The sequence below is a fragment of the Arachis hypogaea genome, chromosome 18 (genome assembly GCF_003086295.3).
Source record: "Arachis hypogaea cultivar Tifrunner chromosome 18, arahy.Tifrunner.gnm2.J5K5, whole genome shotgun sequence".
Classification (NCBI taxonomy): domain Eukaryota; kingdom Viridiplantae; phylum Streptophyta; class Magnoliopsida; order Fabales; family Fabaceae; genus Arachis; species Arachis hypogaea.
The window spans coordinates 55,739,269-55,763,985 of NC_092053.1; the positions used below are offsets into that span (position 1 = coordinate 55,739,269).

Here is a 24,717-nt window from a genome sequence, read left to right on the forward strand (position 1 = left end):
ATATCAACAAGTATCTCAATCCTCATTGTCATTATGTCCTACTTAAGCTAGAACCTTTTCCGAGGCAAGCTCGATAATGCGGTCACGAAGAACCTAGTTTTTGAACCGTATCGGTTGGCAGTTTTGATTCTGATTTTGGTAAATAGTCTGTGTTTGATGAACCAGACTCGATTCATGAGAGGATAGAGATAATAGTATAATATTATCATTATATTAGTATTGGAAAATGCTTGAATGACATTATAAGGTTACCTGGTCTGTTTTTGTTAAAAACAGAAAATCGATTTAACTGGGTTTACGGTTTACTGGTGCAACTTAGCACCAGCACTCTCTGATGACTTTAGCAATGCTAAGGCCTCATTATACATGTTTTATTCTCATAATAAATATGTTACTAGTGTCATTTATGCTAGTAGCTCAGAAAATAATTTTTAGAGATGTTTTTACAAGTGTTCCGATACATCTAGTTTTAGTAGTTATACACCTGAGATATTTTAATATTATTTTAACCCACCTTCAAGCCAACCAATCACAAATTACCCTACACCCCCAAGACACTCCAAGGCTGGTCATTTACTCCCTTTGGACGAAAATGAGTAGAGAGAAAAGAGAGAAACTTTCATGAACACTTAATCTTCAAAGCTTGATTTCTTCTGAACTAAAACTCAAATCAAAACTTTGATTTCACCAAAATGATCCTCTCTTCTTCCTCTACATAACCATGTAACTTATCAAGGCTGGAAATAAGGTGAGATGGCTGTTCCTTTCCCCTTTCAATTTGGTTTTCAAGGAAATATGCTTAAACATGTGTTTTCTTGATGTTCTTCCTTAGGAATCATGCTTAACTTGACTTAAGGGCCAAGAAACGTGACTTTCCAGCAAGTCTAAGGTTAGAAATCACCTCCTAATGTGCTGAGCAAGATTTGGTCAGTTGATGGTTTTTGGATTTAAAGTTGTTCTTGATGTGTTTTAGGAGGAAAAAATGCTTTAAGAACACTTCAAATAGTAACCGGATTTGGAGCAGCAAATCAAGGTAGGGTTTGACGAATTTATTCTTGATTGATTGTGTTTGAGTTGTATAATTATGATATGGTTTGGTTGTGCTTGAAATTGATTGTTTATATGATTGATTCTTGGTGAAAATTTGGTGAAATTTTGATGAAATTTGATGAAATTCAAGCTTTAAAGTTCATGTTCTTGGGCAGCTGGAAAAACAAAACCCTAAGCTTAAATTGAGGTTCAATTTGTGTTAAAATCATGTAGAAAAGATGGGGTTTTAGTGGCTGGAAATTTATTATGAATTATGGTAAAAATCGGTTGCTGAAAAGACTGAAAAACGGGTAAAAACAGAGAAAGAATCTGAAGAATTTTCGAAGAACACGAAGAACACTTTGAATGTGGTGAAGAACAATGAAGAACACCTTTTAGATCTTAGAAAGGGCAAGGAAGTAAATATTTTGGTGTTTGAGGGGTTATTTTGTAATTTCTGAAAGTGAGGGTGGTTAAAGTAGAAATATTAAAAGTTACGGGTGGTAAAAAGTGAATTTATAAAGTAAAAGGTTAAAGGAAGGTAATTTTCGAAAATATATTAATAAAATAATAAATAATAATAAAATATTAAATAAAAATATTTAATTAAAAATAATATTTTAATAAAAATAATAAAATAATGCGGAAAATGCAGTTTTCTGTAAAAGTTTTAGAAAGACAACTTTAAGTGCAGAATCTCATAATTACCTTCATAAAACACTTAGGAAGTGGTAAGAACATATTAGTGAGGCAAAGATAAAAGAAAGATAAAAAGTTAAAGGAAAGATAAAAACCAAAGAAAAAGTCTGTAAAGTTTTAATGACAGAAAAACAAACAGAGATTAGTGAACGAATTAGGGCAACATAGTTAGTCCTTGAGTTGCGACTAGGGTTAGGTATTATATGAAAAGTTAAATTTTTTCAGTATAGACTTAATGAACCTATACTTGGGACAAGCTAACTATTCATACCGAAATTTACATAAGCTTTAAATACATACGTTAAACAGAGAAATCAGAGCAGAGTAGAGAAACATAAAGAACAGAATAACCAGACAAAAGTAAAAAGATACAGAGAAAAGAGTAACCAGAGTAGAATAAAGGGATACACAGAAAAGAGCAATCTGATAAAGAGAAATGGTTTAAGTTAAGATGTTGTAAAAGTAAAAGCTGTAAAGTTTATATAGTCTGATTGAATAGAGAAAGAAAGAAGTATTACATAAGAATGTGAAAGTGATGATGAATAATGAGAATGATAATGAATGATGATAATGAGAAAAGAGTAATATAACAAAGAGAATAGAGGAGAAGAGTATAAAAATAAAGAATTAAGCCTTGCGGCGTGATGTTCTATTATATGTTCATCTGATGCTTTATATTGGCCCTAGAGGTCCTGTAGGCCCAAGTTCACCTACAGTGAGTTGTTATTCCTGTAGGCCGAAGTTCACCTGCAGTGAATATCAATTGTGTATCTCAGGGTGTTGCTCCTGTAGGCCGAAGTTCACCTACAGAGAGTTGTAATACCTATAAGCCGAAGTTCACTTACAGAGGTGCTATTTCTGTCGGCCGAAGTTCACCTACAGAAAATTGTTGTGCTGTAATTAGACTATTTCTGTAAGCCGAAGTTCACTTACAGAGGTGTTATTTATGTAGGCCGAAGTTCACCTACAAAAAGTTGTTGTATTGTGATTATACTATTCTTGTAAGCCGAAGTTCACTTATGGGAGTGCTATTTCTGTAGGCCGAAGTTCACCTACAGAGAATAAGCCATATCTAGGACTAGTTCCTGGGTAATGTCAGGCTGCAGGGTGTAAACCGACACGTGAGCTCATGGCCTGTATAGGACAGACATGCATCATACTTGGTTGCGCATTTCCTCTGTTACGATTGTTGTTTGAATGTATGCTTTCTTTGTTTTCATTATATTCTCTGTGTCTGTGTTTTGTTTTCTTGTATTCTTTTGTTTGTGTTTTCCTTTCTATTTTCTCTATTTATCTGTTTCTTCTGTTTACTGCGTCTCTATATTCTGATATATATCTACTAAGTGACACAAATTAATGAACGTAACTAATAACCCCGGCCCTACTAAGAACTCCCCAGTTCTTACCCCTTCTCTCTCCCTTCCCCTTCAGATGGAGGCATGAGTACCCTTCCATAATCTACTGATGACCGTTTCGCAAAGAGGATTCCGCTCTAGGTAGTCTTCTAAGTCTAGGGTGAATCTCTTTATCTGTTTATATGTATCTACTATGAGACCAGCCAATGTCTGCACCCCGTTCGTATGCGCACTTTAACCTAAATCATGTGTACGAGATTTCTGTTGTGTGGCTACTTCATGAGGTACCAGAGAGACATCCTGTGGAAAAGTCTGATCGTGCAGAAGAGTAGCAGATGATGTTCTATCTTTTGATGACGTTCCACCTGACTTGAGTTGGGAAGACTTAGAACGTACTTTCCCTCGCTTTAGTAGTTTAGAGGGACTAGGTGAGGATAGAGTCTAGGCTAGCCTGGGTGCCAGCTTAGGGACTTCTTGAATAGGTCAGGACCTGGGTATATATAAGTATATAGTTATTATCTAGCTATATCTAGGGGTGCTCTAACTAAAAGTCTATACTCTAATAAAGGCTGGATCACTGAATGTTGTTAGCTGCTTGTGATGTATTTATGTGTGGTTGTTTATAACTGTTTTATCTATTATTATTTGTGAATTGATTATAATTGATTATGTTTATTAATTCAAACGTTTTCAAAAAAAAAAGTACCTCGCTAACTAACTACGCTTTTAACAACGAATCAGGCTCATATAATAAATAATAGAAAATAATTAGGATGACAAATTGGTAGCACTCAGTTTCTGGTTTGTCCTAGGCGTACTGAAAATTGGGTCGTTACAATTTGGTATCAGAGCAGTTCGTTTCCAGTAGAGCCTAGGGAGTGGACTGACTTTGCTTCATTGCATACTCTGCTTGTGTGTCTCATGCTGTTAGGGTATCTTCAAGATACATTTGGCATGAATGTCTATGAGGATTCATTTTGGAAATGTTCGTGCTTAACTTGAGATATTAAGACTGGTCACCTTAATGTTGATTGTTTGGTGCGGATAGGACCTTAATGACTGCGAATAGGCATAGTTTAATCGAGCTACGAACGACGAATCGATGTGAGCCACAGCTATCTTCATAGCTCTTATGATCTTCATGGCTATGGCTGTGTGAGATTTGGATGCTGTAAGGAGTGGACCGATCTCTTTGTCAGGATGGATTGAAGGAAATAGACCGCTTAAAGATGGATTTCTTGCATGCGGCTAAAATTTTGCGGGCAAAATTTTCTTTTAGGAGGGTAGAATGTAACAACCCTGATTTTCGAGTATGCGAGATCTTTTCCGAAGGCACAGATTTCGCCAGAAGATCAGTAAAGGGAACACCTCTTCTATATCAACAAGTATCTCAATCCTCATTGTCATTATGTCATCCTTAAGCTAGAACCTTTTCCGAGGAAAGCTCGATAACGCGGTCACGAAGAACTTAGTTTTTGAACCGTATCGGTTGGCAGTTTTGATTCTGATTTTCGTAAATAGTTTCTGTTTGATGAACCGGACTCGATTCATGAGAGGAGAGAGATAATAGTATAATATTATCATTATATTAGTATTAGAAAATACTTGAATGACATTATAAGGTTACCTGGTCTATTTTTGTTAAAAACAGAAAATCGGTTTAACTGGGTTTACGGTTTACTGGTGCAGCTTGGCACCAGCACTCTCTGATGACTTTAGCAATGCTAAGGCCTCATTATACATGTTTTATTCTCATAATAAATATGTTACTAGTGTCATTTATGCTAGTAGCTCAGAAAATAATTTTTAGAGATGTTTTTACAAGTGTTCCGATACATCTAGTTTTAGTAGTTATACACCTGAGATATTTTAATATTATTTTAACCCACCTCCAAGCCAACCAATCACAACTCACCCTACACCCCCAAGACACTCCAAGGCTGGTCATTTACTCCCTTTGGACGAAAATGAGTAGAGAGAAAAGAGAGAAACTTTCATGAACACTTAATCTTCAAAGCTTGATTTCTTCTGAACTAAAACTCAAATCAAAACTCCGATTTCACCAAAATGATCCTCTCTTCTTCCTCTACATAACCATGTAACTTATCAAGGCAGGAAATAAGGTGAGATGGCTGTTCCTTTCCCCTTTCAATTCGGTTTTCAAGGAAACATGCTTAAACATGTGTTTTCTTGATGTTCTTCCTTAGGAATCATGCTTAACTTGACTTGAGGGCCAAGAAACGTGAATTTCTAGCAAGTCTAAGGTTAGAAATCACCTCCTAATTTGCTGAGCAAGATTTAGTCGGTTGAGGATTTTTGGATTTAAAGTTGTTCTTGATGTGTTTTAGGAGGAAAAAGTTCTTTAAGAACACTTCAAAGAGTAGCCGGATTTGGAGCAGAAAATCAAGGTAGGGTTTGACGAATTTAATCTTGATTGATTGTGTTGAGTTGTATAATTATGATATGGTTTGGTTGTGCTTGAAATTGATTGTTTATATGATTGATTCTTGGTGAAAATTTGGTGAAATTTTGATGAAATTTGATGAAATTCAAGCTTTAAAGTTCATGTTCTTGGGCAGCTAGAAAAACGAAACCCTAAGCTTAAATTGAGGTTCAATTTGTGTTAAAATCATGTAGAAAAGATGGGGTTTTAGTGGCTGAAAATTTATTATGAATTATGGTAAAAATTGGTTGCTGAAAAGACTGAAAAACGGGTAAAAACAGAGAAAGAATCTGAAGAATTTACGAAGAACACGAAGAACACTTTGAGTGTGGTGAAGAACAATGAAGAACACCTTTTAGATCTTAGAAAGGGCAAGGAAGTAAATATTTTGGTGTTTGAGGGGTTATTTTGTAATTTCTGAAAGTTAGGGTGGTTAAAGTAGAAATATTAAAAGTTACAGGTGGTAAAAAGTGAATTTATAAAGTAAAAGGTTAAAGGAAGGTAATTTTCGAAAATATATTAATAAAATAATAAATAATAATAAAATATTAAATAATAATATTTAATTAAAAATAATATTTTAATAAAAATAATAAAATAATGCAGAAAATGCAGTTTTCTGTAAAAGTTTTAGAAAGACAACTTTAAGTGCAGAATCTCATAATTATCTTCATAAAACACTTAGGGAGTGGTAAGAACATATTAGTGAGGCAATGAGAAAGATAAAAAATTAAAGGAAAGATAAAAACCAAAGAAAAAGTCTGTAAAGTTTTAATGACAGAAAAACAGACAGAGATTAGTGAACGAACTAGGGCAACATAGTTAGTCCTTGAGTTGCGACTAGGGTTAGGTATTATATGAAAAGTTAAATTTTTTTCAGTATAGACTTAATGAACCTATACTTGGGACAAGCTAACTATTCATACCGAAATTTACATAAGCTTTAAATACATACGTTAAACAGAGAAATCAGAGTAGAGTAGAGAAACACAAAGAACAGAGTAACCAGAGAAAAGTAAAGAGATACAGAGAAAAAAGTAACCAGAGTAGAATAAAGGGATACATAGAAAAGAGCAATCTGATAAAGAGAAATGGTTTGAGTTAAGATGTTGTAAAAGTAAAAGCTGTAAAGTTTATATAGTATGATTGAACAGAGAAAGAAAGAAGTATTGCATAAGAATGTGAAAGTGATGATGAATAATGAGAATGATAATGAATGATGATAATGAGAAAAGAGTAATATAACAAAGAGAATAGAGGAGAAGAGTATAAAAATAAAGAATTAAGCCTTGCGGCATGATGTTCTATTATATGTTCAACTGATGCTTTTCTATTGGCCCTAGAGGTCCTGTAGGCCCAAGTTCACCTACAGTGAGTTGTTATTCCTGTAGGCCAAAGTTCACCTGCAGTGAATATCAATTGTGTACCTCAGGGTGTTGCTCCTATAGGCCGAAGTTCACCTACAGAGAGTTGTAATACCTTTAAGCCGAAATTCACTTACAGGGGCGCCGTTTCTGTAAGCCGAAGTTCACTTACAGATGTGCTATTTCTGTAGGCCAAAGTTCACCTACAGAAAATTGTTGTGCTATAATTAGACTATTTCTGTAAGCCGAAGTTCACTTACAGAGATGTTATTTCTGTAGGCCGAAGTTCACCTACAGAAAGTTGTTGTATTGTGATTAGACTATTCCTGTAAGCCGAAGTTCACTTATGGGAGTGCTATTTCTCTAGGCCGAAGTTCACCTACAGAGAATAAGCCATATCTAGGACTAGTTCCTGGGTAATGTCGGGCTGCAGGGTGTAAACCGACACGTGAGCTCATGGCCTGCATAGGACAGACATGCATCATACTTGGTTGCGCATTTCCTCTGTTATGATTGTTGTTTGAATGTATGCTTTCTTTGTTTTCATTCTATTCTCTGTGTCTGTGTTTTGTTTTCTTGTATTCTTTTGTTTGTGTTTTCCTTTCTATTTTTTCTATTTATCTGTTTCTTCTGTTTACTGCGTCTCTATATTCTGCTATATATCTACTAAGCGACACAAATTACTGAACGTAACTAATAACCCCGGCCCTACTAAGAACTCCCCAGTTCTTACCCCTTCTCTCTCCCTTCCCCTTCAGATGGAGGCATGAGTACCCTTCCGTAATCTACTGATGACCGTTTTGCAAAGAGGATTCCGCTCTAGGTAGTCTTCTGAGTCTAGGGTGAATCTCTTTATCTGTTTATATGTATCTACTATGAGACCAGCCAATGTCTGCACCCCGTTCGTATGTGCACTTTAACCTAAATCATGTGTACGAGATTCCTGTTGTGTGGCTACTTCATGAGGTACCAGAGAGACATCCTGTGGAAAAGTCTGATCGTGCAGAGGAGTAGCAGATGATGTTCTATCTTTTGATGACGTTTCACCTGACTTGAGTTGGGAAGACTTAGAACGTACTTTTCCTCGCTTTAGTAGTTTAGAGGGACTAGTTGAGGATAGAGTCTAGGCTAGCCTGGGTGCCAGCTGAGGGACTTCTTGAACAGGTCAGGACCTGGGATGTTGTATGTATATATAAGTATATAGTTATTATCTAGCTATATCTAGGGGTGTTCTAACTAAAAGTCTATACTCTAATAAAGGCTGGATCACTGAATGTTGTTAGCTACTTGTGATGTATTTATGTGTGGTTGTTTATAACTGTTTTATCTATTATTATTTGTGAATTGATTATAAATGATTATGTTTATTAATCCAAACGTTTTCAAAAAAAAAAAGTACCTCGCTAACTAACTACGCTTTTAACAACGAATCAGGCTCATATAATAAATAATAGATAATAATTAGGATGACAAATTGGTAGCACTCAATTTCTGGTATGTCCTAGTCGTACTGAAAATTGGGTCGTTACACTTCATGGGTTCCCTACATTGATTGTTTCCGACCATGACCGGCTATTCATGAGTGGTTTCCAGTCAAAAATATTCAAATCAGAAGGCACATCATTAAAGATGACCTCAGCTCATCATCCCCAAACGGATGGGCAAAGCGAGGCGATCAACAAGTGCGTGGAAACTTACCTCAGGTGCTTCGTGGGGTCTACGCCAAAACAATGGCCCCGATGGTTAAATTGGGCAAAATATTGGTATAACACCAATTATCATGGGTCGATTGAAATGACCCATTTCAAGGCCTTTATGGAAGGGAACCCACGGTTCTGTTGTGAGGTGAGGGAGAAGCTGCAGTTGAAGAAGTAAGAAATCTTATGGAGGAAAGGAATCAGATGTTGGATGAATTGAGGTTTCAACTAGAAAGGGCCTGATAAACCCCAATTTTGTGGTTTATCTTATATTGAATTGAGGGGATTTTATCAACTTATCTCACATTTATTCAATGAAATAGCATGCTTTTGTAATTCTCCCTAATTTGTGCTTAAGAATGAAAACATGCTTTTTAGGCCTTTAAATTGCCAATTTTAATTCACTTTAATCCCATTCGATGCCTTGATATGTTTGTTGAGTGATTTCAGGTTTATAAGGCAAGGATTGGATGGAAGAAGTGAAGAGAAAAGCATGCAAAGTGGAGAATTCATGAAGAAATGAGGATTTGCTAAACTCAAGACCACGTGCACGCGTCACCCATGCGTACGCGTGAGGAAGGAATTTGCAAGGCGACGTGCACGCGTCAACCACGTGCACGCGTGACGCTAATCAGGTGACCTCATTAAAGTGAATACACTGGGGGCAATTTCTGAGCTTTCCAGGCTGAAATCCAACTCATTTCTGAGGCTATTTGTTGCAGAATTCAAGATTGGACAAAGGGAGAGCAATTAGATTAGCTTAGGATCATGCTTTAGGTAGTTTCTAGAGAGAGAAGCTCCCTTTTCTCTCTAGAATTAAGGTAGAATTAGTTTAATCTCTCTTAGATATAAGGCTTAATTCTTGTTTTCATCTTGTTTTCTTTTTAATTTCTTGTTCCTACATCCTTGTTCTCTTAGTTCCTTTTGTTAATTTCTCTTTTATGTCATTTTTATGTTTATGAACACTCTTGTCAATTTCAATTTCCTTTAATACAATTTGAGGTATTTCATGGTTAATGTTACTTTCTTTAGTTGTTATTGTTGATTCCTTGCATTGGGTAGTTGTAGGATTTATATTTCTTACAATTTATCATGTTTTTCTTTTATGCCTTCCAAGTGTTTGACAAAATATTTAGTTGGATGTTAGAGTAGCTTTTTGAGCATTCTTGGTTTGGAAAGAGAAATTAGGCAATCTTGAGTCATTAATACCCAACTTATGTTGGTGATCTAGAGTTGTTAGTTAATATTATTTCCATTGGAAGAGGCAGTTAATGATAACAATCCACGAAGAACAAAGTGGGAGAATGCCAAAGACCATAGTCAATAATTCTCAGAATGGTTTAAAATTCGTGCCATCAAAAAGGATGTGCCTGGTTGGGCAAAATGGTTGGCTAAGGGTCCAAATAGAGTTGCAAAAAGATTTTCAGGTTATGTTATCAACGGGTATAGGTTCCATACAAGGCACCGTGATGCGAGACATAAAACCCAAAATAGTGGTGTTATATTAGAGGCATTGATGCCTAGTTTTGCTAGTGTGAAATATAAGAACCCAATTGAAGCAAAAGTAACCTACTATGTTAGAATAGTTGATATGTTTGAGTTAGATTAATATGGCCAATTTAAAGTAGTCCGGTTTAAGTGTGAGTGGTATACAGTTGCAAAGGACAACTTTAGTCTCTCATATGTGCATTTTAGTAAAAAATGCTACCAAGAAGAACCATTTGTGTTAGTGTCTTAGGTAAGCCAATGCTTTTATGTGCAAGACCCATATGTGAGTGATAAACACTATATTACGAAAACAGTTCCAAGAGATTTATTTAGGATAAGTGACGACCTTGAGTCTCATTCTCCCATAATATTTGCAAGGGAGCCATGTGAACCTAAGGTAATTCCAAATCTTCCGAATGATAATGGCGAAGTTGATCTAGTGCAGAATGATATACGAGGAACCATTATAGATATGGCTCTAAATATTTTTGCCAAAGAACATTGTGAGGAAGATGAGGAAAGCGAATTTGAGTATGTGAAAGACTCTGATTCTAATTAAAAAAATCTTGACATGTTGTCATGTAGTATTTTTTTGGTAGAATCCTAAACAACTCACTTTTTTAGTTGTTTTGCTTATTTTATTACTTGCTTATGTTGATTATGTTCATTTAATTATTAATAAAATAATATTTTTTTCATTGGAACTCTTGTGTTTGCAGAATGGAGAAAGGAGAGATCACTAAAAGAAAACGGATACTTACCTTAGGCCAAAAAATGAAAGGACAAAGTCCAAAAGAGAAACAAGTCCTTTGAGGATACATAAGTGAAGTCAAGTGCCGAATTGCGACAACAATACAATATTAAGAGAGAAAACCTTATGGCTGAAAATAAGAAAGCTAGTTTGCAAGCTCAAGACCCAAAAAATCCAACAAAAAAATAACCCATCACAATAGTGGAATATGCATTTGAAGAGCAAGCTAGGACATCGAAGAGAAAACGAAGGTCCAACTGACGTCACTTTTTCAAGAATGTGAGCATAATGAGAATGGGACAATGTTTCAACCTGAAAAAGAATTCCAAACCTGGGAATCAAAAGACTACTGAAACTGATACAATAATAGAACAAAATGATATAAATTATGATGATGAGGGAGAAGATACAAGCGAGTTGAGTGCAAGTTCAAAGAAAAAAGGAATGAGTCTTGACATGTATTTTAAGGTACATGGGATAAATTTGGAAAATGAAGAAGATGAGGAAGATGAGGAATATGAGCTTGATGATGCTCCAAATGATGAGGGCAGTAGAGGACAAGCTAGTAATAAAGGTATGTTTCTTGTTTACCTTATTGTCTAATTATAGCTTATATTACTTCTCAATTGATTTGACTTAAAATTCTGTTATTTTAATTGGACTTAGGCACAATAAAAAAGAAAACTCATGGAAAGACTTTGTGCAAAAGGCTTCATGCCACTGATTTTAATGAACGACGGGAGGTGAAATTTTTTCAAGGACAGCCTATAGGTCCAACCAAGGAGGTTGTATCTAATCTCAACCAACTTTTGGGCACAACAGTTAGAAACCCTCGCTTTGTGACTTTGCTATATACTAGTTAGCATGGTGTGCCTAAAAACCTCAAAGAGGACATGTGGGAGTATGCCAATGTATGTAAATATGGCATTATGGATAATTTTTTTAATATATTTGTAACTTTATTTGTGCTGACCTTTGACATTCTAATGTGTTGTGTTGCATAAGCAAAAGTTCATTCTTCCAATGGGTTCAAAGTCGTGGGTAATGCGGGGATTTTGTCATGCATGAAAAAAATACAAGGCCGAAATAAAAAAAGAACATTTCTTGAAGTACAACACAAAGAAAGAAATGATAAAGAACCGACCATTAGAGACTCTTGAAGTTCAATTTCACAAACTAATTCGGTATTAGGGTCTTCCAGCTATCAAGGTAATATTGTCTTTTATTTCTTCTTATATACCATCAAGCATATTATCATTGGTTCTTTATGTGATTAAACTTGATGTGATTTTGTTGTCTGCTAAGAATAATACTATCTCTTCTTCATGTTTATATTTAGGCTATGTTTGCCAAAAATACTGAAAATAGGTCAAAGCAAACATGTCCTCATCGAATGGGATCCACAAATTTTGGAATAGTGCGCAAACAGCTGGTAATATAACCTAGTTTTTTTGTGATTTCTCCTTTATATTCGTGTTGTAGTTGTCTAGTTTATATGCTTCATGTAAATTTTTCTCTATGTACTCTAGCGCGACTCTAAAGAGAGCGGTGTAGAACCATCAAGGGCTGAGATTTTCATAGCAACTTGCATAAGTAAAAAAGGAAAAGAAATTGATGCAAAAACACAAACCACAATTCTAAGGTATTTGTATTTAGATTTGTACAATAAATTCTTTAAAGTGATTTGTATTTCTATTTATATTAAGTTAAAGTGATTTCTCATGCTTTGTATTCTATTGGTTGTTACTTTTGATAGACTGAACTTTAAAACCGTATAGAGGCAGGGAAAAATGATGAGGAAGCATTTGTAGGAGTGTTAGGAAAGGACCAACAAAGTCGACTTCGTTTTTACAAGAAGCTCTCTTAAAAAGGATGAGGAAATTTGGCAAGTCAAAGTTGAATACAACGAGAAGGTCTCATCATTAGAGATGAAGATGGATGGTGTGTGTGGTTTATTAAAGGTATTGGTGCACCAAATCAACCCTAGAATGAGTGAAGAAGAGGTAGCAGCCTTAGTGCAAGCTCCCCAAAATTTCCCTTAGTAGCAGACCAAGAATACTCCTCGCTCTTCTGAATCAACTTAAATTCCACCCAAAGATGCTGTAAGTAACTATCTTTTCCATATTTGTTATAGAGAGATACTGATAAAAAGAATAAAAGTGGTCACTTCCTTGTTTTCATTTCCCATGTTGAATTTTCTGTTTGTAGTTCATGCTACTGTTGCTGGCTAAATGTACATTGTTAGTTGTTGAATTTTCTAGTTGTGTACTATTGATTGTTCTTTGTTTTGGAGAGATATTTCTACTTATTAAAAGTAGGTTAAGTGAATAAGACTTATGCATAATTTTCACTTTATTAAAAAATACATAAGAATACTACTTGGAAATAATGATTTGATTGCTAGTTTAACAAAGTATAGTATTGACTATTGTTCTTTGTCATAGAGAGATATTGAAGAGAGATTGTGTATAATATTGTGAGTATTGCGTGGTTTTCAATCTATGCACTAACACAACAATATTTAAAATTATGCAAGGCAGTGGTGAAAATAACTTTGTTCACAATGGATGATCAGTAATCATAAAATTTCATATTTGTAATTAAGTATGTAAAGGAAGTAGATAATGTAATAGTGGTTGGAATTGTAATTCATCTATTACAAATTCATGGGTAGTTGTTATGACTTTGATTTTTTGTTAGAGCTTGTCATGTGATCAACCACTATATTTGGTGTACAAATTTATGAAGGTTTTATATTGTTAATAGTAATTAAAAAATTGTAATGAAGGTTATATTGTCTATTTTACATTATCTATGAATTTTGTTAGGTTTTATAACGAAGATTAAAAAAACAATTGAACTTGAACAAACTTATAGCCACGCGTTGAAAGCGTAGCTATTCCGTACAGCAGCCACTTTTCACCACGCTTTAAAGCGTAGCCATATCTCTAGCTACTGGCACGCTTTAAAAGCGTAGCTATATCTCTAGCTACTGGCTACGCTTTTATATCTGTAGCTACTGGCAAGCTTTAAAAGCGTAGCCATATCTCTAGCTACTGTCACGCTTTAAATGCGTAGCCATATCTGTAGCTATTGGCACCCTTTAAAAGCGTAGCCGTATCTAGCTACCGGCATGCTTTAAAAGCGTAGCCATATCCTCTCGCATACGGCAACGCTTAAAAGCATGGCAATAAATAAAATCATGGCGACAAAAAAAGCGTGGCCATAGGTCACCAAAAGCGTGGCGATAGAGCAACCGACACGCTAGCAAATGTGACCCTTTCATAAGCAAGCCGGTTCCTCAAAAAGAGTGGCAAAAAGCTATCACTATGCTTTTTCCCACTTTTTTCCACGCTCTAATGAGTATATGAATACCTAGCCCATGAACAAGAAACACAACTTATCAAAGCAACAACACAACACACTATCAATACCATTCCATTAGGAAAATTCTAAAGCCAAAGTTCAATGGTTTCAGAAAATGACACAAAACACCGTACAAAGTACCATCGTTTGAAATAAATACATTCAATTTACAGAGGAAGATAAAAAAAATAACAAATATTTGGGTAAAATAAAACAAGCGACTTAAGTTCTAGAAACAAAAAAGGGCAACTAATAGAACATGAAGAACGAGAATGCATACCTAAGTGTAGTGTTTACTGTGAATAGAAAATAGTGTAGTGTTTACTGTGAGGGTTGAGCGTTGATTGAGGGAGAGGTAGCAACAGTTGAGGGAGAAGTGAGAGAAAGGAAGTGTCTTTAGTGTTTAGGGTTTGCGAGAGAGAGACCGTTGAGGGAGAGCACGCCAATGCAGGGTCCGCCAACGGAGCAGCGCCGATGGAGGGTTCTGAGAGAGGGTGTGAGGGTTGCGAATCTGACGAGGAGGCTTGTGTTGAGGGTACGAAAGAGGGTTGCAATAGAGGGCTCAGAGAGAGGGCTAGATGCGAGGGTTCTCAGAAATGATGAAGATGGAAGGCTAGGAGAGAGGGCAACTGGGTGCAATGGTTCTCATTGGAGAGAGGGCAGCTAGGTATGACGGTTCTCATTGGCAGTGATGAAGATGAAGGGCAGCTGTGTGCGACGGCTTGAGTAGTGATGAAATAGTTATCACTTCTTTAGAGTTAAAGTGAAAATTTGGAAAAAATTAAAGTGTTTGAAAAAAAATTGGTGGAAAATTAAATTTTTCGTTGGAACTCTGTCACTACGCTTTTTTAAGGTGCTCAAATAATTAGAGGATATGGGCATACTTTAAAAATGTGACCGTAGGAAGAAAAATTAGCCACGCTTTAAAAGTGTACCTATTTGTACGCCTCAAACTCATGGCCAACTACCTATTCTATCGCCACCCTCATAAAAGTATGCTGGTTGCCCACTACAGCCATGCTTTTGAAGCGTGGCAAAAGAAAGCATGGCCAAATCATAAATCAGTCGCCACCCTCACGTTTAAAGTGTGATAAGAAAAAAGTGTGCCGACAGGACATTTTTCTTGTAGTGTAGATTACAATTTGTACCTGATTTAGTCCTTCCTTCTCTGTTAAACCCTAACATTCATTGGTCCCTTTGTGAACGTTACCTCCTCCTTCGTCTTCTTCCTCCTTTTTTTCTTTTTATTATCCTTCTTCTTCTTCATATCAATGATTAATACTCCCTTGGTATCATGCCACTCAACTTATTGTTCTCTAGCAATAATGCTGAAAGCTTAGGCATCCACGCCATGAACCATCGCAAAGTACCCCTAAGCTTGTTGTTGCTTATGTCTACCGCGATCAATCCGCTCTTCTCAAATCCTGCAAAATTTTCTTCCACTGAAGAAAACTCATTGAAAGACAACATTACGTTAATTGCTGCAACGGTGAAAGCTCGAAAAGAGCAAAAGGAACTGGCCCACTCAGCTTGTTCGAACTCAAATCCGGCCAAAATCTGCAAATCCTGCAGGTTTTTCAACACTCTTAGTTTTATTACTTCGCTCAATTTGTTATTCCTCATCAAAATCAGAACTTGGGAAGCCAGCAGCTAGCATTAACAATTCTCCTATCAGAAAATTGTCGCTGGTGTGGAGATAATTAATTTTGTTAAGGAGACTCATGTATGGAGGAACCAAACCCTGGAGCTTGTTGGATAGAAGCTCCAACCTCTTCAAGTTCTTAAGACCGTTGAAGGTGACAGGGATAGCTTCGGTGAGGTTATTGTAATCGAGGAATAATGACAAAAAAAGAGGAAGAAGCACTAGAAGTTACCGTAAAGAAGGAGGGAGCAAAGAGAATTAGGGTTAAATAGAGATGGAGGGACCAAATAAGGTACAACGTCGTTGCAGGTGCCAGCATGGCACACTGTAGCCATGTCATCATTGAAATGGGTGACTCATCGTTGGAAATATGTCTAGGGGCCATTATGGTGTCCGAAGTTGAATCTGGAAGACCATTATAGTGCAATTAGAACCTCAATAACCAAATTGAATAATTTTGTCAATCTCAAGGACCATTATAAAAATTTACATAACACCATTCTACAATATATATTTTCACTATATGAAAATAAAAATTGAAAATAAAAATATGTAATAGTATAGTACGTGGTTGGATTAGGTCGGGTCAATCCTAATGTTTTATCAAGTCAATTACAAAGAATTGAATTCGACAGCAAATAAACTAAGCTAAACTAATAATTTGATCGATGTAAATTTTTAAAATTTTGTATAACAAAATAATAAAATTTTATTTTTTAAAAATTAAATTTAATAAATGTCACGTAACAATTATATTAAAATAAATTATTTTAAATAAAAATATTGATTAAAATATAAAATATAATATTTTATTATTAATTTATTTATAAAATGTGTATTTTAGTCATGATTATAAGGCCAGATTAAACTATCCATCCAAAAATTACGTTGAATAAAAGTAACAAATTAAAACCCTATAAAATATATTTCAAATTTTGAATCAAGGCAGATTTTGAACACCGGTAATGTTATAAAATTTGAGAGCCACCTAGATAAAAATATTTAAAACATTTTTTTTAAAGATATTTTTTAGCGATTATAAGTTAACATATGTAATCAATTAAACTAGATTATTTTCATTAAAATTAGATCGGATAAATTGATTTGACCAAAAAATCGATGAATCAAATTTTAAATTTGTTTAAATTAATATTTTTTTTATAAAAAATGATTACAATACTTTTGTTATAGAAAATGATTAAAATACTCTTATAATTAATTTTGAGAACCCTAAATTTTAATTCTACGATGACATAAAGAGAAGAGAAGGGATAGGATTTAGGATTCTCTAAATTTATATATATATATATATATATAAAAGTATTTTAGTCGTTTTCTATAATAGGAATATTATAGTTATTTTATAAAAATAGTATTAATTTTGACCGATTCAAGATTTGGCTTATTGATTTTTTGGCCAAATCAATTTGTGATTTAATTTTGACAAAAATAATACAGTTTAATCAATTACATGTATTGAATTTTAATTACTAAAAAATATATTTGAAATCCATGTGACTGATGCCTCAGATTTCATGTGGGTTGTTCATCAGCATTAAACAATGATGGGATATACACGTGGTCACAAGCAAGTTTCACGTGCCCTTTCTATATATAATATATTTGCATCATTGCATGGTATCAACCAATTTGCTTTCCCTATTTGCACTTTGGTCGAATATGAGTTTCCACTCAAAGTTGATTACAATAGTAACTGGTGAGTGGTGTGTGGCTATATTGAGTTTCTCATACATTTCATGTGTTTTGGAAGATATATTATTTATTGCGTGAAGTTCGTGATAAATAATGAGACAAATTGATTGCGCTATTGCAACACTTATTAACTTTATAATATGTTGTTCATGGATAATAATTTATTTTGGTTCATTTGATTTTTGCAGGCTCACAATTTTTATTTAATGCTTGCTTGTATTTTAAACCGATATTTTAACTTTTTGAAAAAAAAAAATCACATCATCAATACATAACATAGCAGTATTTGAAGTCCTATATATATAACACTAGAAAGTATAGGAGGATTCAATTACTGCTTATTACACCCTAACTCTTCGGATTTTTTTTTTTAAGTAATCATTACAATTACTTTAATTCCAAAACACACATGATTCAAAGAAGATTCTCGATCTGATTCTTCTCGATCTAGTTTGATCCTATATATTCGATTCAACACTGCAAAAAAAAAAAAAATCCAGTAAAAAATAATAGTGAATCATTCTATAATTCATGTTATTTATATATTATTAGCTCGGTAATACTAAGCATTTGTAAAAAAAAAAAATGAATATAAATTTCTATTTGTTCACATTATATGTAAATATATTTTTTTATGAATATGACAGTATACATATTAAAAATGCAGTTGAACAGGTAGAATTGGTCGTCATCTAAACCTGACTTTAACTATTGCGAATCAAATTGCCAATCCATTTCCAGCAATATATAGAAGTCCAAACTTTGCCCGAGATTTAATGGACCAAACTGACGTTCAAACGCCCACCTGAGATTTCTGGCGTATAACGCCCAAACTGGCACCCAAGCTAACGTTTAACTCCAAGAATGGCCTATGCACGTGTAAAACTCAATGCTCAGCCAAAGCACACACCAAGTGGGCCCCAGAAGTAGATTTCTGCACCATCTGCACTTAGTTACTTATTTCCTGTAAACCCTAGTAACTAGTTTAGTTTAAATAGCACTTTTTACTATTGTATTCACATCTTTGGACTCTTTTAGAGCTTATGCCATTGTTCACATTTGGAAGCTGGCCTCACGGCCATGCCTAGACCTTTTTCACTTATGTATTTTCTACGGTGGAGTTTCTACACCTCATAGATTAAGGTGTGGAGCTTTGCTGTTCTTCATGAATTAATGCAAGTATTATTATTTTTCCTTCAATTCACGCCTACTTCTCCAAGATATACTCTTGTACTTAATTCAATTAAGTTAGAATGAAGGGGTGACCCGTGACAATCACCCACTATCTTCGTTACTCGCTTAGCCAAGATCCGCGTGCCTGACAACCACAAGCGGTCTACATGATGTTCAACGTAGTCATTGGACGACAGCCGGAGTATATTCTCTTGGGTTTCTAATACATGGACCGAGTCCGTGAGATTAGTATCTCCGTGGTATAGGCTAGAACCATTGGCAGCATTCCTGAGATCCGGAAAGTCTAAACCTTGTCTGTGGTATTCCATGTAGGATCCGGGAAAGGATGAATGTTATGAGCTTCAAACCTGCGAATGTTGGGCGCATTGACAGTGTGCAAAAGGATAGAGAGATCCTATTCCGACGCTAGCAGGAACCGACAGATGATTAGTCGTGCGGTAGCTGTACATAGTATTTTTCTTCCGAGACGAGAAATCCGACTGTTGATTAGCTGTGCAGAGATCGTACCTGGTATTTTTCATTCGAGAGGATCATACAACTTGCCATGGAAGGGAGCACGCATGATTAGAAGAAGGCAATGGGAAAACAGAGGTTCAGGAGCAACAAAGCATCTCCATACGCTTATCTGAAATTCCCACCAATGAATTACATAAATATCTCTATCTTATTTTATGTTTTATTTATCTTTTAATTATCAAAACTCCATAACCATTTGAATCTGCCTGACTAAGATTTATAGGATGACCATAGCTTGCTTCAAGCCGACAATCTCCGTGGGATCGACCCTTACTCACGTAAGGTATCACTTGGACGACCCAGTGCACTTGCTGGTTAGTTGTGCAGAGTTGTGAAAGTGTGATTGCAATTTCGTGCACCAAGTTTTTGGTGCCGTTGCCGGGGATTGTTCGAGTTTGAACAACTGACGGTTTATCTTGTTCGAGTTTTTTTATTTATTTTCGAAAAAAAAATATATTTAGTTTTCTAAAAAATTCATCAAAATTTTTAAGAATGAATTCCACCTGCAAGCTTCATGATGATACGTTAAAGCTTGGCTGGCTATTAAGCCATCTCTAAATCTTTTGGACTGGAGCTTTAACTTATCATATTCAATGGATTGTTGTATGTATTTGTTATGTTAAAGCTTGGCTGGCCATTTGGCCATGCCTAACTCTGTTGGATCGAAGCTTTAGAATAACATTTCATGCACCTTTGGATTCTCATTTATAATTCTACGCTAAAGCTTGGCTGGCCATTGGCCATGTCTAATTTTTTTTTTTACTGGAGCTTTAGATCAACATGGTATGAATCCTAAAATTCTTATTAAAAATTTTGAATTTCTTTATTTTCTTTTTCCAAACATAATTTTTGTAAAATACAAAAAAAAATTAATAAAATCATGAAAACCAAAAAAAAAAAATTTTATGTTTCTTGTTTGAGTCTAGGGTCAAATTTTAAGTTTGGTGTCAATTGCATGTTTGATTTTTCTTTAATTTTCGAAAACTCATGCATTGTGTTCTTTCTTGATCTTCAAGTTGTTCTTGATGATCTTCTTTGTTTAATCTTGTGATTTTCTTGTTTTTTTTTTTTGTTGTTTTTCATATGCATTTTCGAATTCATAGTGTCTAAACAATAAAAATTTCTAAGTTTGGTGTCTTGCATGTGTTTCTTTTCTTAAAAATTTTTCAAAAATATGTTCTTGATGTTTATCATGATCTTCAAAGTATTCTTGGTATTCATCTTGACATTCAAAGTGTTCTTGCACGCATTAGTTGTTTTGATCTTAAATTTTTATGTTTTGTTTCAATTTGGTGTTTTTCTCTCTCATCATTAAAAATTCAAAAATAAAAAAATATGTCTTTCCTTATTTTACTCATAAATTTCAATTTAAAAATTCTATCTTTTCAAATCTTTTTTCAAAATCAAATCTTTTTCAATTTTCTTTTGATATTTTCAAATTCTTTCTTAAAATTTTTCAAAATTTTTTTCATTTTTCTTTTAATGTTTTTCAAAAATTTTTAAAATTGATTTTCAAAATCTTTTTCTTAATTTTATTTCATAATTTTCGAAAATCTTACTAACATTTAATGTTTTGATTCAAAAATTTCAAGTTGTTACTTTCCTGTTAAGAAAAGTTCAATTTTTAAATTCTAGAATCATATCTTTTAGTATCTTCTTAGTCAAGTCATCAACTTTAATTTCAAAAATCAAATCTTTTTCATTTCCTTTTCAAATATTTTTCAAAAGAAATTTCAATAATATCTTTTTCAAAATCTAATTTCAAAATCTTTTTCTAACTTCTTATCTTTTCAAAATCGATTTTCAAACCTTTTTCACTAATTACTTGTTTGTTTTGTTTGATTTTTAAAAGTTTACTGTTTCTTATCTTTTTCAAAACCACCTAACTACTTTTCTCTCTCTCTAATTTTCGAAAATAATTAACATTTTTTCAAAAATCTTTTTTTAATTAACTAATTATTTTAAATTCTAATTTTATTTTATTTCTTTTAATAAATTCTAATACTACTTATAATTAAAATAAAAACAAAAATATTTTTCTTTTATTTTAAACTAATATTCGAATTCTCTCCCTCTCTTCTCTTTCTATTTATTTTATCTAATCACTAACACTTCTCTTCTACTAATAATTCGAACCCTCTCCCTCTCTCTGTGTTCGAATTCTTCTTATTCTCTCTCTACCTCATTCTTCTATTCTTCTACTTACATAAAGGAATATCTATACTGTGACATAGAGGATTCCTCTTCTTTTCTGTTCTCTTCTTTTTCATATGAGCAGGAACAAGGATAACGACATTCTTGTTGAAGCTGATCCTGAACCTAAAAGGACTCTGAAGAGGAAGCTAAGAGAAACTAAAGCACAACACTCTGGAGAGAACTTTACAGAAATTTTTGAAAAAGAAGAAGACATGGCAGCCAAACCCAATAACAATGGTAGAGATGCAAGGAAGATGCTTGGTGACTTTACTGCACCCTCTTCCGACTTCTATGGAAGAAGCATCTCAATTCCTGCAATTGGAGCAAACAACTTTGAGCTTAAGCCTCAATTAGTTTCTCTAATGCAGTAGAATTGCAAGTTTCATGGACTTCCATTGGAAGATCCTCATCAGTTCTTAGCTGAATTCTTGCAAATCTGTGACACTGTTAAGACCAATGGGGTTAATCCCGAGGTCTACAGACTTATGCTTTTCTCCTTTGCTGTAAGAGACAGAGCTAGGACATGGTTGGACTCACAACCTAAAGAAAGCCTGAACTCTTGGGAAAAGTTAGTCAATGCTTTCTTGGCCAAGTTCTTTTCACCTCAAAAGTTGAGCAAGCTTAGAGTGGAAGTCCAAACCTTCAGACAGAAGGAAGGTGAATCCCTCTATGAAGCTTGGGAAAGATACAAGCAATTGATCAGAAGGTGTCCTTCTAACATGCTTTCAGAATGGAGCATCTTATGTATATTTTATGATGATCTATCTGAATTGTCCAAGATGTCATTGGACCACTCTGTTGGTGGATCTCTTCATTTGAAGAAGATGCCTGCAGAAGCCCAGGAACTCATTGAGATGGTTGTAAATAACCAGTTCATGTACACTTCTGAAAGAAATTCTGTGAATAATGGGATGACTCGGAAGAAAGGAGTTCTTGAGGTTGACACTCTGAATACCATATTGGCTTAGAACAAAATATTGACACAGCAAGTCAATATGATTTCTCAGAATCTGACTGGATTGCAAGCTACATCCGGCAGTACTAAAGAAGCCTCCTCTGATGGAGAAGCTTATGATCCTGAAAATCCTGGAATGGAAGAAGTGAATTACATGGGAGAATCCTATGGAAACACTTATTATCCTTTATGGAGAAATCATCCAAATTTCTCATGGAAGGATCAGCAGAAGCCGAATCAAGGCTTCAATAATAATGGTGGTAGAATTCAGTTTGGCAATAGCAAACCTTTCCCATCATCTTCTCAGCAACAGACAGAGAATTCTAAGCAGAGCCTCTTTGACTTAGCAACCATAGTCTCTGATCTATCTAAGACCACTTACAGTTTCATGACTGAAACAAGGTCCTCCATAAGAAATTTGAAGGCACAAGTGGGTCAGCTGAGTAAAAGAGTTACTGAACTCCCTCCAAGTACTCTCCCATGCAATACAGAAGAGAATCCAAAGAGAGAGTGCAAGGCCATCAATATGTCCAACATGGCCGAACCTATAGAGGAGGAGGGAAAGGCAGTGAATCCTAGTGAGGAAGACCTCAATGGACGTCCACTGACCACTATGGAGTTCCCTCATGAGGAACCAAAGGAATTTGAGCCTCATACAGAGATCATAGAGATTCCATTGGACATACTGTTGCCACTTATGAGCTCTGATGAGTATTCTTCCTCTAAAGAGGATGAAGACATTATTGAAGAGCAAGTTGCTCTGTATCTAGGAGCAATCATGGAGCTGAATGCCAAGTTATTTGGTAATGAGACTTGGGAGGATGAACCTCCATTGCTCATCAATGAACTGAATGCTTTGGTTCAATAAGTTTGGTGTTGGGAGGCCACCATTAAGCTCTGAGTCTCTGTGAAGCTCTTTAAGAGCTCACTATCAAGCTATTGACATTAAAGAAGCGCTTATTGGGAGGCAACCCAATTTTATTTAATTATATTTATTTGTTTTGCATTGTTATTTTCTATTTTTTTAGGTAGATGATCATGTAGAGTCACAAAAACAACTGCAGAATTAAAAAGGAATCAAAAACAGCATAAAAAATAGCACACCCTGGAGGACAGGCTTACTGGCGTTTAAACGCCAGTAAGGATAGCAGAATGGGCGTTTAACGCCCAGCCTGGCAGTATTCTGGACGTTAAATGCCAGAATTGGCAGGCAGACTAGTGTTTAACGCCAGAAAAGGGTGTCTGGCTGAAGGTTGGTGTTAAACGCCAGAATAGGCAGGCAGACTGTCGTTTAACGCCAGAAAAGGGTGTCTGGCTGGCGTTAAATGCGAGAAAGGGGCAGCAAATTGGCGTTTAATGCCAGAAAAGGTAACAGAGCTGGCGTTAAATGCCAGAATTGGCACACAATGGGCGTTTAAATGCCAGAATGGTGCAGGGACCTAAATTCCTTGACACCTCAGGATCTGTGGACTCCACAGGATCCCCACCTACCCCACCTCTCTTTCTCTCCTCTTCACACCTTTCAATAACATTCTTCCCCAAACACCCTTGACCAATCCAATCACCACCTCTTCCCCATAATCCCTTCACCACTCACATCCTACCCTCTTCCCCATAACCCACCAACACTACCTACTACCATTCAAATTCAAACCATTTTCCTCCCAAACCCAAGTCCTCATACACGAATTCCCCCTCTCTCTTACCCTATAAATACCCCTCCTTTCCACCTTCATTTTTACACATCACACACACTTTTCCCTCCCTTGGCCGAACCCAACACACCTTTCCATCTCCTCCATTTCTTCTTCTTCTCCTCCTTTCTTTCTTCTTTTGCTCGAGGACGAGCAAAAATTTTAAGTTTGGTGTGGAAAAAGCTCTGCTTTTTATTTTTCCATAACCATTAATGGCACCTAAGGCCGGAAAAACCTCTAGAAAGAGGAAAGGAAAGGGAATTGCTTCCACCTTCGAGTCATGGGAGATGGAGAGATTCATCTCAAAGGTCCATCAAGACCACTTCTATGAAGTTGTGGCTAATAAAAAGGTGATCCCCGAGGTCCTCTTCATGCTCAAAAAGAGTGAATATCTGGAGATCCGACGTGAGATTCGAAGAAGAGGTTGGGAAACTCTCACCAACCCCATCCAACAAGTCAGGATCTTAATGGTTCAAGAGTTCTATGCTAATGCATGGATCACTAAGAACCATGATCAAAGTGTGAACCCGAACCCAAAGAATTGGCTCACAATGGTTTGGGGGAAATACTTGGATTTCAGTCTGAAAACTATAAGGTTGGCATTCAACTTTCCAA

At 35.3% G+C, this 24,717-nt stretch overlaps 1 non-coding gene and 1 pseudogene across 1 annotated transcript; both read right to left on the minus strand.

Moving 5' to 3' along the window:
* Positions 1-15,467: 15,467 nt before the first annotated feature.
* On the minus strand, positions 15,468-16,219 carry LOC112770026 (receptor-like protein 35; annotated as a pseudogene).
* Positions 16,220-22,070: 5,851 nt separating this feature from the next.
* Positions 22,071-22,178, minus strand: LOC112773874 (small nucleolar RNA R71). Its single transcript, XR_003188398.1, has one exon. It is a non-coding gene; the product is annotated as a small nucleolar RNA R71 (small nucleolar RNA).
* Positions 22,179-24,717: the final 2,539 nt, after the last annotated feature.